The sequence below is a fragment of the Triturus cristatus genome, chromosome 10 (assembly GCF_964204655.1).
Source record: "Triturus cristatus chromosome 10, aTriCri1.1, whole genome shotgun sequence".
In the NCBI taxonomy this organism is placed as follows: domain Eukaryota; kingdom Metazoa; phylum Chordata; class Amphibia; order Caudata; family Salamandridae; genus Triturus; species Triturus cristatus.
Genome location: NC_140593.1, coordinates 480,977,704 through 480,997,798, shown reverse-complemented (window position 1 = coordinate 480,997,798; position 20,095 = coordinate 480,977,704).

The following is a 20,095-nucleotide window of genomic DNA, read 5'->3' as shown; positions in this document are numbered from 1 at the left end:
GTAGATTTTTTTACATGGGCAGCCCAAGATAGAGGTGACATATTTCATGTTACAATTAATTAAATGGTTGATATTACAAAATCGGCCAGTGTTATAGTAGAAAGACTAGATTTTGTCTTTCCCAGATTTGGAGATGTTAACATTTTTACAGGTAAAGAAACCTTTGGTTGTATGAGGCAACCAGGTGGCCGTGCTTGGTGTAGCGATATAACTGGGGCACAATACATTTCTTAGATTCCTACCTCTCCTGTATGTCACTTTGGGTCTAGGAGCTATCGTCTCTTTTAAAAAAGACTAAACGTTAGAGGGCCCCTGAAAAGCTAAATGATAGGGAAGGAGGGCAGGGGAAAATCAAATTAGAAATAACAGAACCTATATACTTCTTAGTCGGTAACAACTCCCCCAAATAATCGATGCCTCATTAAATCACAGAACTATAGTAAAATTACTTTTTTTAGACAATTTTATTTTTATATGCACAAAAATATAAAAAGACTAGTACAATGAACATAGTTTCAATGATTTGTACTGACAGAATTCCAAGTGGTCCACCCCGAAACAAGCGTCGGCACCTGGGTTGTTCTTATTATTGATATGAATAACATGTGCTATTGTTGATATTTGTGTTTCATTCTTTTCATTCTGTTTTGTCATGTCTTCTCATTCATGTTGTTTTTTGTATATGTGTACTTTGTGGCATTGTGACATATGAAGTTTATTTTGTGTTATCTTATTTTCGTGGTTCCATCATTGTTCTTTGTGGGCTTCACTTGGCATTCCGTCAGTACAAATCATTGAAGCTATCGTCTCTTTTAACCTTGGTACCTCAGTTAGTAGGTGCCAATGTTTCCGCAAAACATTGTACACCCTATCACTGTGATTGTTAAATTGCTGACTAAGAGAGACAGGGGCCCTTTTGGTTTTGAATAGGCCCTTGGGTTTCAGGATGGTGTCTCTGGACATCTTAGAGATCCTTTTTTCTGCCTCTTCAAGTTTACTTGGGAGGTATCCTCGTGCTAGGAACCGTTGTTTAGTTTGTTCAATATTCTCAGCAAAATTCTCCTCTGTACTACAGTTTCTCCTCATTCGGACCATCTCCCCATATGGAATGTTGTTAATTACATGACGGGGGTGTGCACTATGAAAATGTAAAGTGCTATTACATGCTGTGCTCTTACGATGAGTGGTGCTCTGTATACAGTTATTTTGAATGAAGAAAGGGTTTTCATTAAGAAAAGCATGATATTCCAGTAAATACGAGGAAGGCCCATTCCAAAGCATAATCACATCGTCGATGTACCTGCCCCAGAATATAATGTGTTCTGTCCACTTTGCTGCCCGGTGGCCCCAGGCATGCTCCCGCTCATACTAACCCATGAAACAAACAGGAGGTTCTCAGACCATACAAGCCCTTCAAATTTATTTAGGTTTTCCTTACTATCTTTGATGTAAGCTGGCAGGTTACAGACTAGAGGTTGTAGGAATTGATCTACATATTCAGACAACTTCTCATTGGGGGAGTTAACCCCCAAGATAATCGGGCGTCCTGGTGGAAATGGGCTCCCCTTGTGTATTTTGGGGAGTGCATATATACAGGGGAAGGAAGGTTCCCCAACCATCAGGTAATTATACTCCTCATCACTTAGTAGGCCGATCTCCCGCCACTCCACTAATCTCATGTCAATGTGGGTACTAAGGGCCCGATTCACAGAACTAACTTAAGACAAAATCCTAAACTTACTACCATTTTGGTATTCACAGAAGGCACTTACTCATTTTGGTATTCACAGAAGGCACTTACTCATTTCGGTATTCACAGAAGTTAGGAGTCCTAACTTTAGGACTCCTAAATGCCTTCTGTGAATACCGAAAGTCTTAAAATTAGGATTTTTCTCAGTTTATTAGTAGTATAGTTAGGACTCCTAACTTTAGGACTCCTAAATGCCTTCTGTGAATACCGAAAGTCTTAAAATTAGGATTTGTCTCAATTTAGTAGTCCTAAGTTTAGGACTCCTAACTTTAGGACTCCTAAATGCCTTCTGTGAATACCGAAAGCCTTAAAATTAGGATTTTTCTCAGTTTAGTAGTAGTATAGTTAGGACTCCTAACTTTAGGACTCCTAAATGCCTTCTGTGAATACCGAAAGTCTTAAAATTAGGATTTTTCTCAATTTAGTAGTCCTAAGTCTAAACTTAGGACTACTAAATTGAGAAAAATCCTAATTTTAAGACTTTCGGTATTCACAGAAGGCATTTAGGAGTCCTAAAGTTAGGAGTCCTAACTATACTACTACTAAACTGAGAAAAATCCTAATTTTAAGACTTTCGGTATTCACAGAAGGCATTTAGGAGTCCTAAAGTTAGGACTCCTAACTTCTGTGAATACCGAAATGAGCAAGTGCCTTCTGTGAATACCAAAATGAGTAAGTGCCTTCTGTGAATACCAAAATGGTAGTAAGTTTAGGATTTTGTCTTACATTAGTTCTGTGAATCGGGCCCTATGTGTTTTGGTCGGATTCCCTGGAACCTTCCTGTAGCATGTATTATCTGCCAACTGGTGGTCAATTTCCATCATGTAACTCTCCCTGTCCATTGTCACCACATTCCCCCCTTGTCTGCTTCTCGAATGACAGATCTTAAATCCTTCAAAGCCTTATTTGCCTCCACTGAGAGGTTGAATTTGATTCTCTTTTGGGGTATTGGGTGTTCCAAAAGTTTATGGAAATCCTTGGTAACTTTCTCACTAAAAAGATCAATGTTGGAATGTGTCCCTACCGGGATGAATTTTGAGCGAGACTTCAGGCCACTATCAATTTGCATGCTCTCTGAGATATCCAATCCTGCTCTTAACATATCAACCTCAACCGGTATTTCATCCTGTAGTGACATCATGAGCTGTGACACATGTAAATCTGAAACAGTGTGGGTCGGCGGTGTATATTCCCCCATACTTTTAGTACACACAACAGGATTGCGAGTGAAGTGATCTTTCAGTTTAAAAATCCTGTAAATTTTTACAGATCAACAAAGATGTCTATATCATTTTCAAACTGAGTGGGACTAAAGCCCAAACCTCTACTCAGTACAGATACATCAATTTCAGACAGCATTCTGCTTGAAAGGTTAACAACCATGAGTTCCTGTGTTGAATCCCCCACCGCCTCCCCTGCTGTAATTTCTCATAAGTTTTCATGGTGGACATGGCAATGGTTTTGTTTTGCACTCTCTTGTTTCTGACTGCATTTCTGCCATCTCCCCCCCTTCTTGTTTTTGGTCTTTTCTCATGGTTTTCACTCCCAATCTAAATCACTCCATTTCTACTAAAAAAGTAGACCTATTTTCTGTATTGGATATACCAGATGTTTCTTCAGTGGTAACCGAACTGGCTACTGAGGATAGGGAGCTAATGCTGTCAGTTGATGCTAATTCAGATATTTCTTCTCAGTGTTTTTTTTTCTTCCCCTGTTACTTTTAGGTTGTCATATCTATGGGAGAATGTATAAATCCTCCCATCTCCTAATCCTTGTTGTCTCTCTTGATGGTTTTTACTTTTTTGTCCCTCAAATATATTTGGTATTCTTCCAAGATTTTATGTAGGATATCATAATTCTTTTTTACTGTATCCTTTAAATCTGAAGATGCAATTTCTTTCAAAAGTTCCTATATTTCTGACTGTAGCTTACAGCCCTTCTTCTCTGCGTTTTTAATTTATATACGAATCATGTTAAATGATGCATTATGGAGATTCTCCTCCCACTCCTTCAATGATATGGAGTCCAGTGTGTGATAAGTTTGTGTACTTCTGCTTCCATATCTCATTATCGTTTTAGAGCACAGAGATATGTCTTCTTTTCTTTATCCAAATTTCTTCCTTGGCTCTTTTCAGTTTCTCTTTCATCTATGCCTTCTTTCCTCTGTCACAAAATGTGTTGTTTATATTTATGTATTTTAGATTGGTGCATATTGCTTTTTTTGGTTAGAAATGTTAAATTTCACATAGTTTTGATAACAAAAGCATTTGTTAGATGTTATGTCTTGGTGATTTAGTGATTGTGTGGTCATTTGTATGGTTATGTAATGTGATATAATTGATGTACATATGAGTTCTGTCTTAATGTTTGTATCATGTATTATTATTTTCATTGTGAAGAGTCTATGTTTGTACTAGGGTTTGTATACTTATATGTGTATATATACCTGATAAATTTACAGCCCGGAAGAAGTCCATCTGTCTGGACGAAACACGTTGGCTGTTTTTTTCAATGACAAATGGTTTTTAATACAATTTGAATAAAAGTAGAAACTTGAAGAAAAATGCTATGGACACGGACCTGATAATTTGATATATGTCTGTTTTGTTGCTGTGTTAAGCTCAAGTTAGTTACACACTCTGACTTTGGATAAGGACCTACAGCAAGTAGATCCACTGCAATGGCATAATGAGGAATGTGTTGACTCCTAATGGAATGTCAGAGTGTGATATCAAGCTGCAGTTGCTTGAATGACACACAGTTAACCGTACCTGCTATAAATGTGATGCGTGATGCATGTGAGGCCATAACACTGTTTAACTAATGCACATTTATCTAGCTCAGTGAAAATTACAACATGATCACCCTAATATGATAACCTCAATGCTCACACTGAAGAGCTTCTACAGTACATACATTTACATGGTTGTACTAATAATAAACAGATACTCATGCCCATACTCCTCAAAAATTTACATCATAACTGTGCCATACAAGAATGCAAAAGGACAATCAATGCCTTGATTGTCAGTAAGCAAGAAATGCAAGGGATTCTTTCTTGTTGGGGTCCTGTGTCAACTGAAAAATTGTGAATAGTGCTACACTGGAATAATTTGGCTAAATGTGTCCTACTGCCCCTCAGAGGCCTCATATGTGTTGAGTGTGAGTGCAACCATACATGACATCTATTGTACATTGTACATAAATATTTTGTCATAAGAGCCAGACCACAGAACCTGAAAAATTGCAACACCTCCCTAGGGGAAGAGAACATGGGAGATTCATAGGCATGATACTTTGAAAGTAGTTAACCAAAGTGAGCTGCATAAAGTGCCACACTTAGCAAGCAGCCAATGCCAATGATGATGGAGGTTCCCCAGGCAGGTGTGTATACATTCAAAATCTTAAAAAGCCAACAACAGTGACTCACTTGCACAATGGTGAAAGGGTGTGTGTGGTAGTGGCAGTCACCAGTGTGTGTCCCAGTACAGCCAGAGATCTGCATTCTATAGTGACAAAACAATCCAAACCATACCTGCTTTATCACTTTCATACTGAGTTCTGCAGTAGGAGACTGCCTGTGTTGTACTGTAGTTAAAATCACCAATTGAGGCCCACTTACAGTGGCAAAAGAATGGAAAAGGATCCAGACTTGGGTCAAATGTGAGGGAGACTAACATCTGTCTATAGGCCTCTGACAAAGCAACATATACGTCAAAGAATGCAGGTCGATAGCTACATCAAGTACTCAACTCACTCAATGGTACCAGCTCTTAAGTATGAAATGATGATGAACTAGTGAAAGCAGAAAAACTGTAATACTATAAAAATCATTGTACACAACCTACACCTACCTCGCCTTCTCTAACTGACCTTACCACTATCTTACGCTGTCCTAACCTATATTCAACTACTTACACCTACCTAGCCTACACTAACTGATCTTAACGCTGCCTAAAATATCTTATCTTAAACTAACTTAAGTACTATACACAAATGACAAGATAAACACCAACCCCCACCTTCCACAAAACACATAAATTGGTACAATACAAACAACAACCACACCTAAACATTTACTAAGTAATAATGTAAACCTAAACCAATATATACTTTTTGGGTATTTTTTGCTTTTTTTAAAAACACTAAGCATCAACTCCTTGCCCACTCGAAAACCTAAGAGTATAAATGCAGACTTAACAACAACGACCTACTAAATTAGCTTACAACTAACACCTAAATACACTATATCTATACTAAACCCTAAATACCACTATGCCTAATAACAATAAAATACACACAACATAATGTGAAAAGGGAAGGGCGATGTCCAGAGGGAGTGACTTAAATCAGTGCTGAAACCTGCACCACGGCCTCCTGCAAATTCAAAATTAGTTCAGGGAGGCTGGCCTGCTCTTGCTGGATGCCATTCATTTTCCTATGAATTTTTGGCAACTCTCAGAGTATATAATACTTGAAAAACGATCCCCTGGGCTGCCTGGGCCTCCTGGTCTGTGTGGTTGGCAGCTGAGAGGCACTAGATGGATGTGGCCTTTGTTTAAGATTAAGTTGTGTCTGTAGGCCTTCCTGACTTCCAGGTCCCTAATCCCTTAGTCCTTTCATACAGAATGCCCATCTTTCTGAAAGCCTTTGCAATGTGGTGGATGTGGCTGTCTTTCCACAATGTAAATGTTTTTTCCTCATCAGTTGTGTGTGATCTATGGCAGTAAAGGACAAAAATATTCTCTCAAGTTGTAAATGTACAATATGTGTGTGAAAATAGGCTGCCATAGTTGTACAATCATATGTGGTTGTCCAAGCCAACACCAACATTTGAGATTGAGATAGGGAGGCTTATTTATGAGCACTTGCATCACTTTTGCGCCGCCGGTGCGTCATTTTTTGTGACGCACCAGCGGTGCAAAAAATGAGCCTTGTGGCACAATATTTACAGTGACACATCTAGGTAGATGTGTCACTTTGTAAACCCATGCGCCACATTATACCTGCGCCAGGTATAATGTATGCGTGGGGGGGGTTCCGACGCAAGAAAGGGTCGTAAAAGTGACGCAGTGAAATCTATAAGATTTCACTGCGCCAATTCTAGGACGCAAATGCGTCAATATCTTACGCCTGCCTCATGGCAAGCATAAGACTGATGCAGGCACATTTCACATGGGACTTGCCCATGTGTAATGACCTATTGCTGGAGTTGCATCTCTTTTGTGACACACTCCGGCAATGCTTAATTATTGTGCTGACGTATCTGTAACTCCTTGCGACATGATGTGTCATACTGTAAATATGAAGCATCATTGGTGTCGCACGGCGCGCGCAATGAAAGTGACGCATCGCTGTTTTCTCGCAGCGATGCGTCACTTTTCATAAATGAGACCCATGGTCACTATATCTTTAGTACAAAGACATCTCCTACTCGAGCAGGGCAAATTGAATCAATTGCAGTCAGTGTGGGGGTACAATATGGAAATGTAGTCACAATATGATTACAACCATATCATTCTGAACAGTGGAAACACTCATGATGATGTACTGATGAGACATTGGGCACCTGGTCCAGATATAGAAAATGTGGGTGTTGATATTGGATCATGCAAGTGGGCTGCAAATTCCTCATCAACATACGTGAATGTTGATAAGGTAAACCAGTCCAGGCAGTGTGCCTCTGAATTTAATAATTCATCTGGAGTTTCATAAGGCAGCACACATTGCTGACTTTACTTACTCAGTATTAGGTAGCCAATACATGGATGGAGGGTTGTTAACTACCTCCTGCAAAACATTACTGGGGTACACTTCACCAATTTACCCTCATGAAAATGCAAAGAAATCTGTAATATAGCACCTGGTACACAGTTGTAGCAAAACCATGTTGACCTTTACTGTAACATATAACTGTACACTCATTATCTCAGGGCTGCATTCGCCAGCGCACATTTTAAGATGATACAATGCATCTCAATAGTATGTGGTGTATAATGCAGGGAACCATGATGCAGGTTGACTGCATTGGTGCTAGCCAGTCTAACTTATCCCAGCAGCAGGTGAGCAGTGTAATGGGCTGTATGCTGCTAACACAATGCATTCCTACATATTAACATTTACACAGTGCAGCAACATTACTATATACCTTGCATTGTATGAATGCCTTCCCAGAAATGGAACATAGCGGATGTGCAGGGAATTATTTTTGCTTTCCACTTCCAAGCCATGTGAAGACTAGTGCATTTGTCCAGCTGGCCACACCATGCCAATTAGACTGAATCCATGCAATAAGGCCTACTGGCACTCCATAGGTTTAACAGCAGTTACATTAGCACAATGTGCTCCACAATATACACATTGCACAGAAATATGAAGGCTGTCATCCAGTTAAGACCTGCAAAGGCATGTGACCTGAACCCTGCCATGTGTACATCCACACTCATAATGTGCATCAGTCAGGCATTGTGGTAATTATTAGTACAACTCCATGGTTAACTAGAGCAGCAGGACTACACCCCTACAGCCTCCAGGCCATCAGTGTAAAATGTTTCTCTGTCACACCATTTCACATAGTGATGACATGGACCAATCTGTGCGAGTCTCAGGTACCCCTGAGGCTGGATTACAACAACCGTACCTTGGGGTAAGTTAAGTAAATAAGGATAATTAAATCTTTATGAGAATGTACTAACCCCCTTACAGAATCACCTGTTGACATGTCTTTTGTTTTCTGTCATGGGCCAAATCCACAATTTGGTAAAACATTGCTCTACCACAACTATATACACAGCATCTATCATAGTAAAAATGTATAGATCATGATGGCTTTCTTGCTGACACTGATTTAACAAGTTGCCTTTTGATTTGACACACACCTACAGGGGCAGGTATGTGTCAACTAACATTGTAAGTGTTAACCAGTAGGCATCTTAAGCCACACCTATGGTCAGTCACAATGGAAATATAAAGCAGGAGAGGTCAAATGTATGCAGCACGTATGGACATAGTATGCTGCATGATGAAGGGCATACGTGGACACACCTTTTGAATTACTCTGATTTCATGATACTTCCTGTTCACACTTGGTCACAGTGTCTGTGAATTATTATGACACCTCATCAGCACCTGTATCATACACAAATAATGACATATGCAACAGAAACCTGCCCAGACAAGCTTAGCAACATTCATTTAACTTTGCTGCTATATCTGTTGAAACATGACTTGTTATGTTTGTGCCAATTGTAGTATGACCATATTTGATTGTGTTGAATATCTGAAGATTATGCACAAGATGATGGTTCATGTGTCAAATGCATCAATACTGTGAATATACTAATATCACCACAGATGCAAACATGCATGTATCCTGTGGCCTGCTTACATTGCCCCTACATTACCAATGATATGCCTTCTTGTCAATTTCAAATTAAACCTGGCCAAGTTCTTCTGTGTTGGCACACTGACTGTTAATTGGTTGCAGGTGATTGATATCTCCCAGTACAATCACAATATTACAAATCATATGGATCACGCACAGACATCAACAAGCTACCCCTGTGTACCTATTACACTTCCTGGTTGCATTGTCATTCCGGACGTTGACAATCTCACTCTGGTAGAATGGGAGATGTCCACCTGGAAGACAAAAACATGGGCATTCTATTGTAAATAATGCAGTTACACATGGTCCAAAGTCCATAATAAAAACTATGTCATCCAGTGTTTAAGGTATATACAACACTCTTGACACACATGTGCATACCTTGTATTATATGGGATGCAGCTAGTCACCTTGCATGATTGAGCTGGCTGGATGTTGAATGTCAGAGGTATCTATGATCACATGCCTGAAGCATGCCTCAGGCTTGTGATATTTTCAGTACTACTGGGCAGCATCATCTCTGGCCTCAATGCACTATGACCCATGGATGACACCATTAGACCTAGGCAGATTGAAAGAGTGATGTGATGGAAAAGGACAGGTATGAACCATAAGTGACATTGTAACAGCCATATCAGAGTTATGATGGCGTTGCCTAGCAGCACAGCATGCTACATTGCTAAATGGTGCAAGGGTGCATGCCCTGTAAGCGTTTTTTTTTTGTGTCCTGTAAACTCCACATTCCTGCACATTTACATTTGTATGAAGCAGATTAATCTGAGTATGTGTGCTGCACACTGCAACACACATGGAGCATTTAACATAAAAGGAGATCAAACATATATTTCCTGCTTAGCCATCAACAGTGGAGCTCTGGCATTTTTTGAGCATTGCCTGGTCATTCACATATGTAAAATCAGGGAATGCTGATAATTCCATGCAGGATCAATGTATACAACCACCCACAGCCCATTGATCAGCCCCTTGGGTCAGGATATGACAATGCAGCTATTGACTTTGCATTGCTTTACGCTGGCTTTATGTAGTCACTTTGAGGTGCACAAATTGGTTTTATGTTCCTTCCAAATTTTCACTTTATTCATTGTAATCCACATGATGCAAGTTGAATAATGCAATGTAAAACTACAACATTTCAAATTATGCCCCATAAATGTTTACGTTTTGCATCACAGATATAACTGCGGCAGGTTGCTTAGTGGACTAATGCCTCCACTTTAGTAACCTGTGTGACCTCATGGTTACAGGTTCAAATCCTGGTGGGTCCACTCAGCCTTTCATCTTTCTGAGATTGGTAAAATTGTACCATTGACTTGTGTAACAATATGTTATTCAATGCCCAGATGTGAAATTGCCCTTTACATATACACATGTTATGTTATAACCACATTACTACATGCAAATGGTACATACCTATGGACCCTCCAACCTCCAGTCCAAGAAGGTGCACCAGATCAGCCTCCCGTGCCACTAGGTCAGCCTACCTATGTTTGATTTGGGTGACAGTGCGATCCACTGCAAATTATTTTGTCAGGTGACAACGCACACGCTCCCGCTTGTCCTTTTGGTCCTTGGACGGATATCACTAGCTGATGCTACCCCCCAAGGCCAGCATCCTGGGCAGGTAGTGCACAATGAGCCATATGAGGCTCCCCACCTCTCCCTCAAAAACACTATTGCACCTACCCCTTCCAGACATGTCCCTATTCCTCCCTGACACCAAACATCGTAAACAAACACCCCTTAAGCTTATATCTATCCCTAATTTATAAACCCCTAAATAGATGTACACCCAACAATACAAACACAAATACTAATAGAATACAAAAAGGCAAAAAGGTGTAAAATCACACAAGATAGGGACAGATCAGACCCAACAAGTACACAAATTGCACCAAACCACCAGACACTCTCAAAACCACCTCCAGCACAGACTAACAGACTGTAAGAGAAAGTGAAACTAACTTTCACACTTCCTAGTATACAGCCTGCCACACCCATTGCGTAATTTCCAGGGTGTGTCCTGCACTCCTCCAACAATTGTGTTGATTTTTCTGAAGCATTGTAATGCGATTAGACATTGCGTGATGAACACTGCACAGTAGCACTTCTGCAATACAGTTAGTTCTACTCAATGGCGTTGATGCGCAAGTTCAGAATCGCACAATAGGAGCGATGCGTGGGTTTGAAGCTGCGTAGCAGAGACGATGCACGGGTTCTGAGTCGTGCAACAGGGAAAATAAGCTGGATTTACAGTAGGTGCATGGCTTCTGCTGGATCAAACACCTTAGGACCACTTCCATAGTACATGGACTGGGGTGGCCTCACTTGGAAGGTCAGAGTGACAGATGGCAGTGTTCATGTTCTAAAGCAGGATGATTGGTAGTTTTTCATGTCTCTGACACTTAGGGGCCTGTATCCAAGTGGAGTAGTGTAGCATTTGCCCCATGCAAGGTGGTATAAGAAAAAACCCTGAGTGGTGCCATAAATTAGAAGTAAAGCAATGCAGCACAAATAGCAGTGTTGCCTTACGCTGCCTGTGGATGCTGTATGGGTGTTCCCAAGCAACTCCCATTGTTTTAGACACATTCCCAAATTACCCAGAACTAGTAGACCTGGGAATGTGCATAAAAGATATGTCTTGCCAGGAGACACGTAACAAGGAGTAATAAAATGAATTATTCTCGTTACTTTGTCTTTTATTGTGTGATGCATTCAGCCGCCCACATAGCTAAATGAATATGCCTATCAGGATTTTATATCTGCCTGAAGGTGCCCCCACATTCACAAAACGTATTCCTGAATCCAAAACAAGCACCCTTGGAGCGTGGTGCGGGGTGTCTGAGTTGACGCTAGGCAGCCATTATGGCACCAGCACAGGAGAAAAAGCAGGAATGCACAATAATGTTTTTAATACAGCACATTCCTTCCCTTTCCCTGTCATGCAGTGCAGCAAGATGACGTGCTGCACTGCATGACAAAACGTATTAATCTACACCACTGGTTAGTTCTACACTACATTTGAACTGTTTTAGAGTGTGCCACAAAGAACTCAAAGTACCAGCCAACTCACATTATCCATGTGAACACTGTGCAACATCACAACCTATGTGTTGTGTATGTCTTGCACAGGTATATGCATTTTGCACATGTTTTTATCATGCTCACATTTCTGATCAACCTGCTGTTGGGCAGGGGTGAGTGTAACACACAGCAATAGACCTTTTGAAGAGGTATGCGAGTCAGTAGACCATACTGCATTGAACCAGGGTTGAATGGTAATTTACACTACTACTGTTCACCATACAACATACAGCCATCCCCACTTTAGTTCTGTCTTAATCCTGGCAAAGGCAGTAGCATACATATATTATGATGGCAGGTTTTTTTGTGGCTATTCTGGTCCAAGGAGACTACAATCCTTAAAACAGGTGCATGCAATAGCACACATGCATATTCCCTGTTCCCCTTTTGGTATATACTAGAGTTGGTGAGTCACACAACTACACAGTTCTACTCTCAGGGCAGAGGTACAGTACTTTAACATTCAAGGGTGATTTCAAACCCAACATCTCCGCTGTGCCATATTCAGTGAGATTGTGTATGTACACATACATTTGTGCTTGGCTTTTGACATGGATGCCTCAAACATTTACTATCTCTGTATTCTTGAGGTGATGTGATGTTTGGCAAATATCTCCCTTGTCTTCATTATCTGGTTAATGTCACACATTAATACTTCATCTGGGTATTGTGTTCTGTTACACAAGCATCCTTGCATTGCTTTGCAAAGCATGATACATTTGTATTTTGTCAACTGTTGCCAGATACGGTATTAACGTCAATCTGTCCCGAAAAGGTGTCACATGCATAGTGATTAGTGGATCTCGACCCATGCATGGAGACCTTCTTTAGATATGGCATTTTAACATCTACACCTGGGACTAGGACTTTGTCCATGACAACTGTCACTCATGATATCTGATGGTATCAGCAACAACATTTGTTCCTGCAAAGTGCTGCCATTCTGCATGCTAGCCCATTGGTGAGGCACACTACAATGAGGTTTTTGCCTCAGGCACTGACATTTTGGGAGATTTGTGTTCTATCAATCACATGAAACGCACTTTACTGCTGCATTACACAGAAAGACTGATTACTGTGCTGCACGGTTTAAGTGCATGAGGAGAGTAATGGACCATTGATATGTAGATATGTGCCAATCTTACCCTGTCCCTTTCATGCAGTAAGCTGCATTACAATGGCTTGCAGTGTTAATTGATTTATGTTTTTGAGTTACGTTCCCATGTTGATCAACTGATCTGACAACATGATTGTTACATGTTGATGCCTACATCTAGTTGAGAAGATGTGACTTGATTTTTACATACACTTTCACATAGCGACAACACAATGAATGAGTTGTAATGTTTATTTATATGTTGATACGTTGACATGATTTCTTTCTAATTTACACTCAGGTGATGTTGTTTGGCTAAAGTAATTAACCACGATCTGGTCATGTTGCCTCCGACAGGCCAATTTCTGCTGGATGTATTCTTCATTGTTGTCATCGTCATCCATTTCCTCTGTATGTTGTGGCTCATAGTCCCACGGGATATTTGTTTTTAAACCAGATTGGTCGCACACTGCTACACCTACCAGTCGTGTTCCCCCAATGAAAATGGTCCCTGAAGGTCAGCGTCGGCGGATACACCTATGCTCGAGTGTGAATGCAAGTATGCGTGGCGTGTGCCATCCCTGGACACGTGTTTCGAGGTAGTTGCCTCTCGTCAGCAGGGAGTAGGAAAATGTGTGGGGTTGCTGTGTAAGCTGCTAAAATCGTTATCAGGTCTAGTACCTCTCGTAGCGCGCAGGTGCGTAACCATGAGTCCGTCGACTCCACCGGCTCAAGGGAGCCTGAATATAAAGTTAAACCAGATTGGTCGCACACTGCTACACCTACCAGTCGTGTTCCCCCAATGAAAATGGTCCCTGAAGGTCAGCGTCGGCGGATACACCTATGCTCGAGTGTGAATGCAAGTATGCGTGGCGTGTGCCATCCCTGGACACGTGTTTCGAGGTAGTTGCCTCTCGTCAGCAGGGAGTAGGAAAATGTGTGGGGTTGCTGTGTAAGCTGCTAAAATCGTTATCAGGTCTAGTACCTCTCGTAGTGCGCAGGTGCGTAACCATGAGTCCGTCGACTCCACCGGCTCAAGGGAGCCTGAATATAAAGTTAAACCAGATTGGTCGCACACTGCTACACCTACCAGTCATGTTCCCCCAATGAAAATGGTCCCTGAAGGTCAGCGTCGGCGGATACACCTATGCTCGAGTGTGAATGCAAGTATGCGTGGCGTGTGCCATCCCTGGACACGTGTTTCGAGGTAGTTGCCTCTCGTCAGCAGGGAGTAGGAAAATGTGTGGGGTTGCTGTGTAAGCTGCTAAAATCGTTATCAGGTCTAGTACCTCTCGTAGCGCGCAGGTGCGTAACCATGAGTCCGTCGACTCCACCGGCTCAAGGGAGCCTGAATATAAAGTTAAACCAGATTGGTCGCACACTGCTACACCTACCAGTCGTGTTCCCCCAATGAAAATGGTCCCTGAAGGTCAGCGTCGGCGGATACACCTATGCTCGAGTGTGAATGCAAGTATGCGTGGCGTGTGCCATCCCTGGACACGTGTTTCGAGGTAGTTGCCTCTCGTCAGCAGGGAGTAGGAAAATGTGTGGGGTTGCTGTGTAAGCTGCTAAAATCGTTTTCAGGTCTAGTACCTCTCGTAGCGCGCAGGTGCGTAACCATGAGTCCGTCGACTCCACCGGCTCAAGGGAGCCTGAATATAAAGTTAAACCAGATTGGTCGCACACTGCTACACCTACCAGTCGTGTACCCCCAATGAAAATGGTCCCTGAAGGTCAGCGTCGGCGGATACACCTATGCTCGAGTGTGAATGCAAGTATGCGTGGCGTGTGCCATCCCTGGACACGTGTTTCGAGGTAGTTGCCTCTCGTCAGCAGGGAGTAGGAAAATGTGTGGGGTTGCTGTGTAAGCTGCTAAAATCGTTATCAGGTCTAGTACCTCTCGTAGCGCGCAGGTGCGTAACCATGAGTCCGTCGACTCCACCGGCTCAAGGGAGCCTGAATATAAAGTTAAACCAGATTGGTCGCACACTGCTACACCTACCAGTCGTGTTCCCCCAATGAAAATGGTCCCCACACATTTTCCTACTCCCTGCTGACGAGAGGCAACTACCTCGAAACACGTGTCCAGGGATGGCACACGCCACGCATACTTGCATTCACACTCGAGCATAGGTGTATCCGCCGACGCTGACCTTCAGGGACCATTTTCATTGGGGGAACACGACTGGTAGGTGTAGCAGTGTGCGACCAATCGGGTTTAACTTTATATTCAGGCTCCCTTGAGCCGGTGGAGTCGACGGACTCTGGTTACGCACCTGCGCGCTACGAGAGGTACTAGACCTGATAACGATTTTAGCAGCTTACACAGCAACCCCACACATTTTCCTACTCCCTGCTGACGAGAGGCAACTACCTCGAAACACGTGTCCAGGGATGGCACACGCCACGCATACTTGCATTCACACTCGAGCATAGGTGTATCCGCCGACGCTGACCTTCAGGGACCATTTTCATTGGGGGAACATGACTGGTAGGTGTAGCAGTGTGCGACCAATCGGGTTTAACTTTATATTCAGGCTCCCTTGAGCCGGTGGAGTCGACGGACTCTGGTTACGCACCTGCGCGCTACGAGAGGTACTAGACCTGATAACGATTTTAGCAGCTTACACAGCAACCCCACACATTTTCCTACTCCCTGCTGACGAGAGGCAACTACCTCGAAACACGTGTCCAGGGATGGCACACGCCACGCATACTTGCATTCACACTCGAGCATAGGTGTATCCGCCGACGCTGACCTTCAGGGACCATTTTCATTGGGGGAACACGACTGGTAGGTGTAGCAGTGTGCGACCAATCGGGTTTAACTTTATATTCAGGCTCCCTTGAGCCGGTGGAGTCGACGGACTCTGGTTACGCACCTGCGCGCTACGAGAGGTACTAGACCTGATAACGATTTTAGCAGCTTACACAGCAACCCCACACATTTTCCTACTCCCTGCTGACGAGAGGCAACTACCTCGAAACACGTGTCCAGGGATGGCACACGCCACGCATACTTGCATTCACACTCGAGCATAGGTGTATCCGCCGACGCTGACCTTCAGGGACCATTTTCATTGGGGGAACACGACTGGTAGGTGTAGCAGTGTGCGACCAATCGGGTTTAACTTTATATTCAGGCTCCCTTGAGCCGGTGGAGTCGACGGACTCTGGTTACGCACCTGCGCGCTACGAGAGGTACTAGACCTGATAACGATTTTAGCAGCTTACACAGCAACCCCACACATTTTCCTACTCCCTGCTGACGAGAGGCAACTACCTCGAAACACGTGTCCAGGGATGGCACACGCCACGCATACTTGCATTCACACTCGAGCATAGGTGTATCCGCCGACGCTGACCTTCAGGGACCATTTTCATTGGGGGAACACAACTGGTAGGTGTAGCAGTGTGCGACCAATCGGGTTTAACTTTATATTCAGGCTCCCTTGAGCCGGTGGAGTCGACGGACTCTGGTTACGCACCTGCGCGCTACGAGAGGTACTAGACCTGATAACGATTTTAGCAGCTTACACAGCAACCCCACACATTTTCCTACTCCCTGCTGACGAGAGGCAACTACCTCGAAACACGTGTCCAGGGATGGCACACGCCACGCATACTTGCATTCACACTCGAGCATAGGTGTATCCGCCGACGCTGACCTTCAGGGACCATTTTCATTGGGGGAACACGACTGGTAGGTGTAGCAGTGTGCGACCAATCGGGTTTAACTTTATATTCAGGCTCCCTTGAGCCGGTGGAGTCGACGGACTCTGGTTACGCACCTGCGCGCTACGAGAGGTACTAGACCTGATAACGATTTTAGCAGCTTACACAGCAACCCCACACATTTTCCTACTCCCTGCTGACGAGAGGCAACTACCTCGAAACACGTGTCCAGGGATGGCACACGCCACGCATACTTGCATTCACACTCGAGCATAGGTGTATCCGCCGACGCTGACCTTCAGGGACCATTTTCATTGGGGGAACACGACTGGTAGGTGTAGCAGTGTGCGACCAATCGGGTTTAACTTTATATTCAGGCTCCCTTGAGCCGGTGGAGTCGACGGACTCTGGTTACGCACCTGCGCGCTACGAGAGGTACTAGACCTGATAACGATTTTAGCAGCTTACACAGCAACCCCACTCATTTTCCTACTCCCTGCTGACGAGAGGCAACTACCTCGAAACACGTGTCCAGGGATGGCACACGCCACGCATACTTGCATTCACACTCGAGCATAGGTGTATCCGCCGACGCTGACCTTCAGGGACCATTTTCATTGGGGGAACACGACTGGTAGGTGTAGCAGTGTGCGACCAATCGGGTTTAACTTTATATTCAGGCTCCCTTGAGCCGGTGGAGTCGACGGACTCTGGTTACGCACCTGCGCGCTACGAGAGGTACTAGACCTGATAACGATTTTAGCAGCTTACACAGCAACCCCACACATTTTCCTACTCCCTGCTGACGAGAGGCAACTACCTCGAAACACGTGTCCAGGGATGGCACACGCCACGCATACTTGCATTCACACTCGAGCATAGGTGTATCCGCCGACGCTGACCTTCAGGGACCATTTTCATTGGGGGAACACGACTGGTAGGTGTAGCAGTGTGCGACCAATCGGGTTTAACTTTATATTCAGGCTCCCTTGAGCCGGTGGAGTCGACGGACTCTGGTTACGCACCTGCGCGCTACGAGAGGTACTAGACCTGATAACGATTTTAGCAGCTTACACAGCAACCCCACACATTTTCCTACTCCCTGCTGACGAGAGGCAACTACCTCGAAACACGTGTCCAGGGATGGCACACGCCACGCATACTTGCATTCACACTCGAGCATAGGTGTATCCGCCGACGCTGACCTTCAGGGACCATTTTCATTGGGGGAACACGACTGGTAGGTGTAGCAGTGTGCGACCAATCGGGTTTAACTTTATATTCAGGCTCCCTTGAGCCGGTGGAGTCGACGGACTCTGGTTACGCACCTGCGCGCTACGAGAGGTACTAGACCTGATAACGATTTTAGCAGCTTACACAGCAACCCCACACATTTTCCTACTCCTGCTGACGAGAGGCAACTACCTCGAAACACGTGTCCAGGGATGGCACACGCCACGCATACTTGCATTCACACTCGAGCATAGGTGTATCCGCCGACGCTGACCTTCAGGGACCATTTTCATTGGGGGAACACGACTGGTAGGTGTAGCAGTGTGCGACCAATCGGGTTTAACTTTATATTCAGGCTCCCTTGAGCCGGTGGAGTCGACGGACTCTGGTTACGCACCTGCGCGCTACGAGAGGTACTAGACCTGATAACGATTTTAGCAGCTTACACAGCAACCCCACACATTTTCCTACTCCCTGCTGACGAGAGGCAACTACCTCGAAACACGTGTCCAGGGATGGCACACGCCACGCATACTTGCATTCACACTCGAGCATAGGTGTATCCGCCGACGCTGACCTTCAGGGACCATTTTCATTGGGGGAACACGACTGGTAGGTGTAGCAGTGTGCGACCAATCGGGTTTAACTGGATATTTGTTTTTGCACAGATGTTGAGCAATGTAGCACAGATGAGGTTTATTTTCCAGACAATAGTTGGAGAGTACATTATCCTTCTTCCTGACCCATCCAGGTATCTGAACCAGGACTTTTGGACTTCAAAGGTCCTCTCTATAACATTCCTTGTCTTACTGTTTACTGTGTTATACCATTTTGTATCCGCCATCTGGGAATGGGTAAATGGGGTCATGACCCATGGCTGCAACCCAAATCCTTGATCACCAGAAAGTACAAAAATACCACAGTAAATGATTATGCACATTGCTACGGAGACGTAACTGTCCATGTGTGTTATGTATACAGACAAACTCATACACATTTCTTACAGTTTTGTACAATATGTGTTAGATACTGTTGACCATTGGTTTACACATGTCTCTTCAAGTTCTATGTGTCATTACAAATGTTGAGCATGTCCTGATACTTTGGACAATAAATGCTCACTTAGGCAGTGGATTACTATGATAGGTATTTTGAGATGTTCTTAGCCTCTCTATGTTATTTGCACTAACTATATGTGTAAAAGTGCCAAACTTATGATCACCTTCTCTGGCATACATTCAGCCCTAGGTAGGTTGTGACAGTGTCAACATGTTTGACACTCACACATACATTTGTCCTTTAGTCAACTCTGATATTGTTGCTTGCCTACATGACATTAGCACAGCCTTTGATTTGTTCACTTAATTTAGCATGGCTGTTTTCTTACTACACACAGTGAATTTTTAGCAAGTGACATGGATAATTATATATTTTGTGGGCAACCAACAGCTGATGCTTTTTGTAGGGCAAGGTGTCAAGATGACCTTAGATTGCCACATAGATATGGGGATGTAGACCATTTTTATATGGCACAAACTGATTTAGATATATGTAACTTTCAAATAAAGACCTGGACATATCACTTTAGGATTTCACATTTATGTATGTGATTTTGACTTGTAGGTGATGCAGTACTTATATGACTTGATTATGACATTGTTGATGTGGCAGGAGAGTGTTGAGATTGGGATCCTGAGTACATTGTGATACCTAACCCTGGTTGCATTTTATTCTATGTTAGTTACTGGTGTATGACAAGCATATTGATTGACTTTGTAAATTTTACATTGATGAACTCATATGCAGGAAATGTAGCCAACTTACGCTACAAACGGGTCATCTATCACATTGA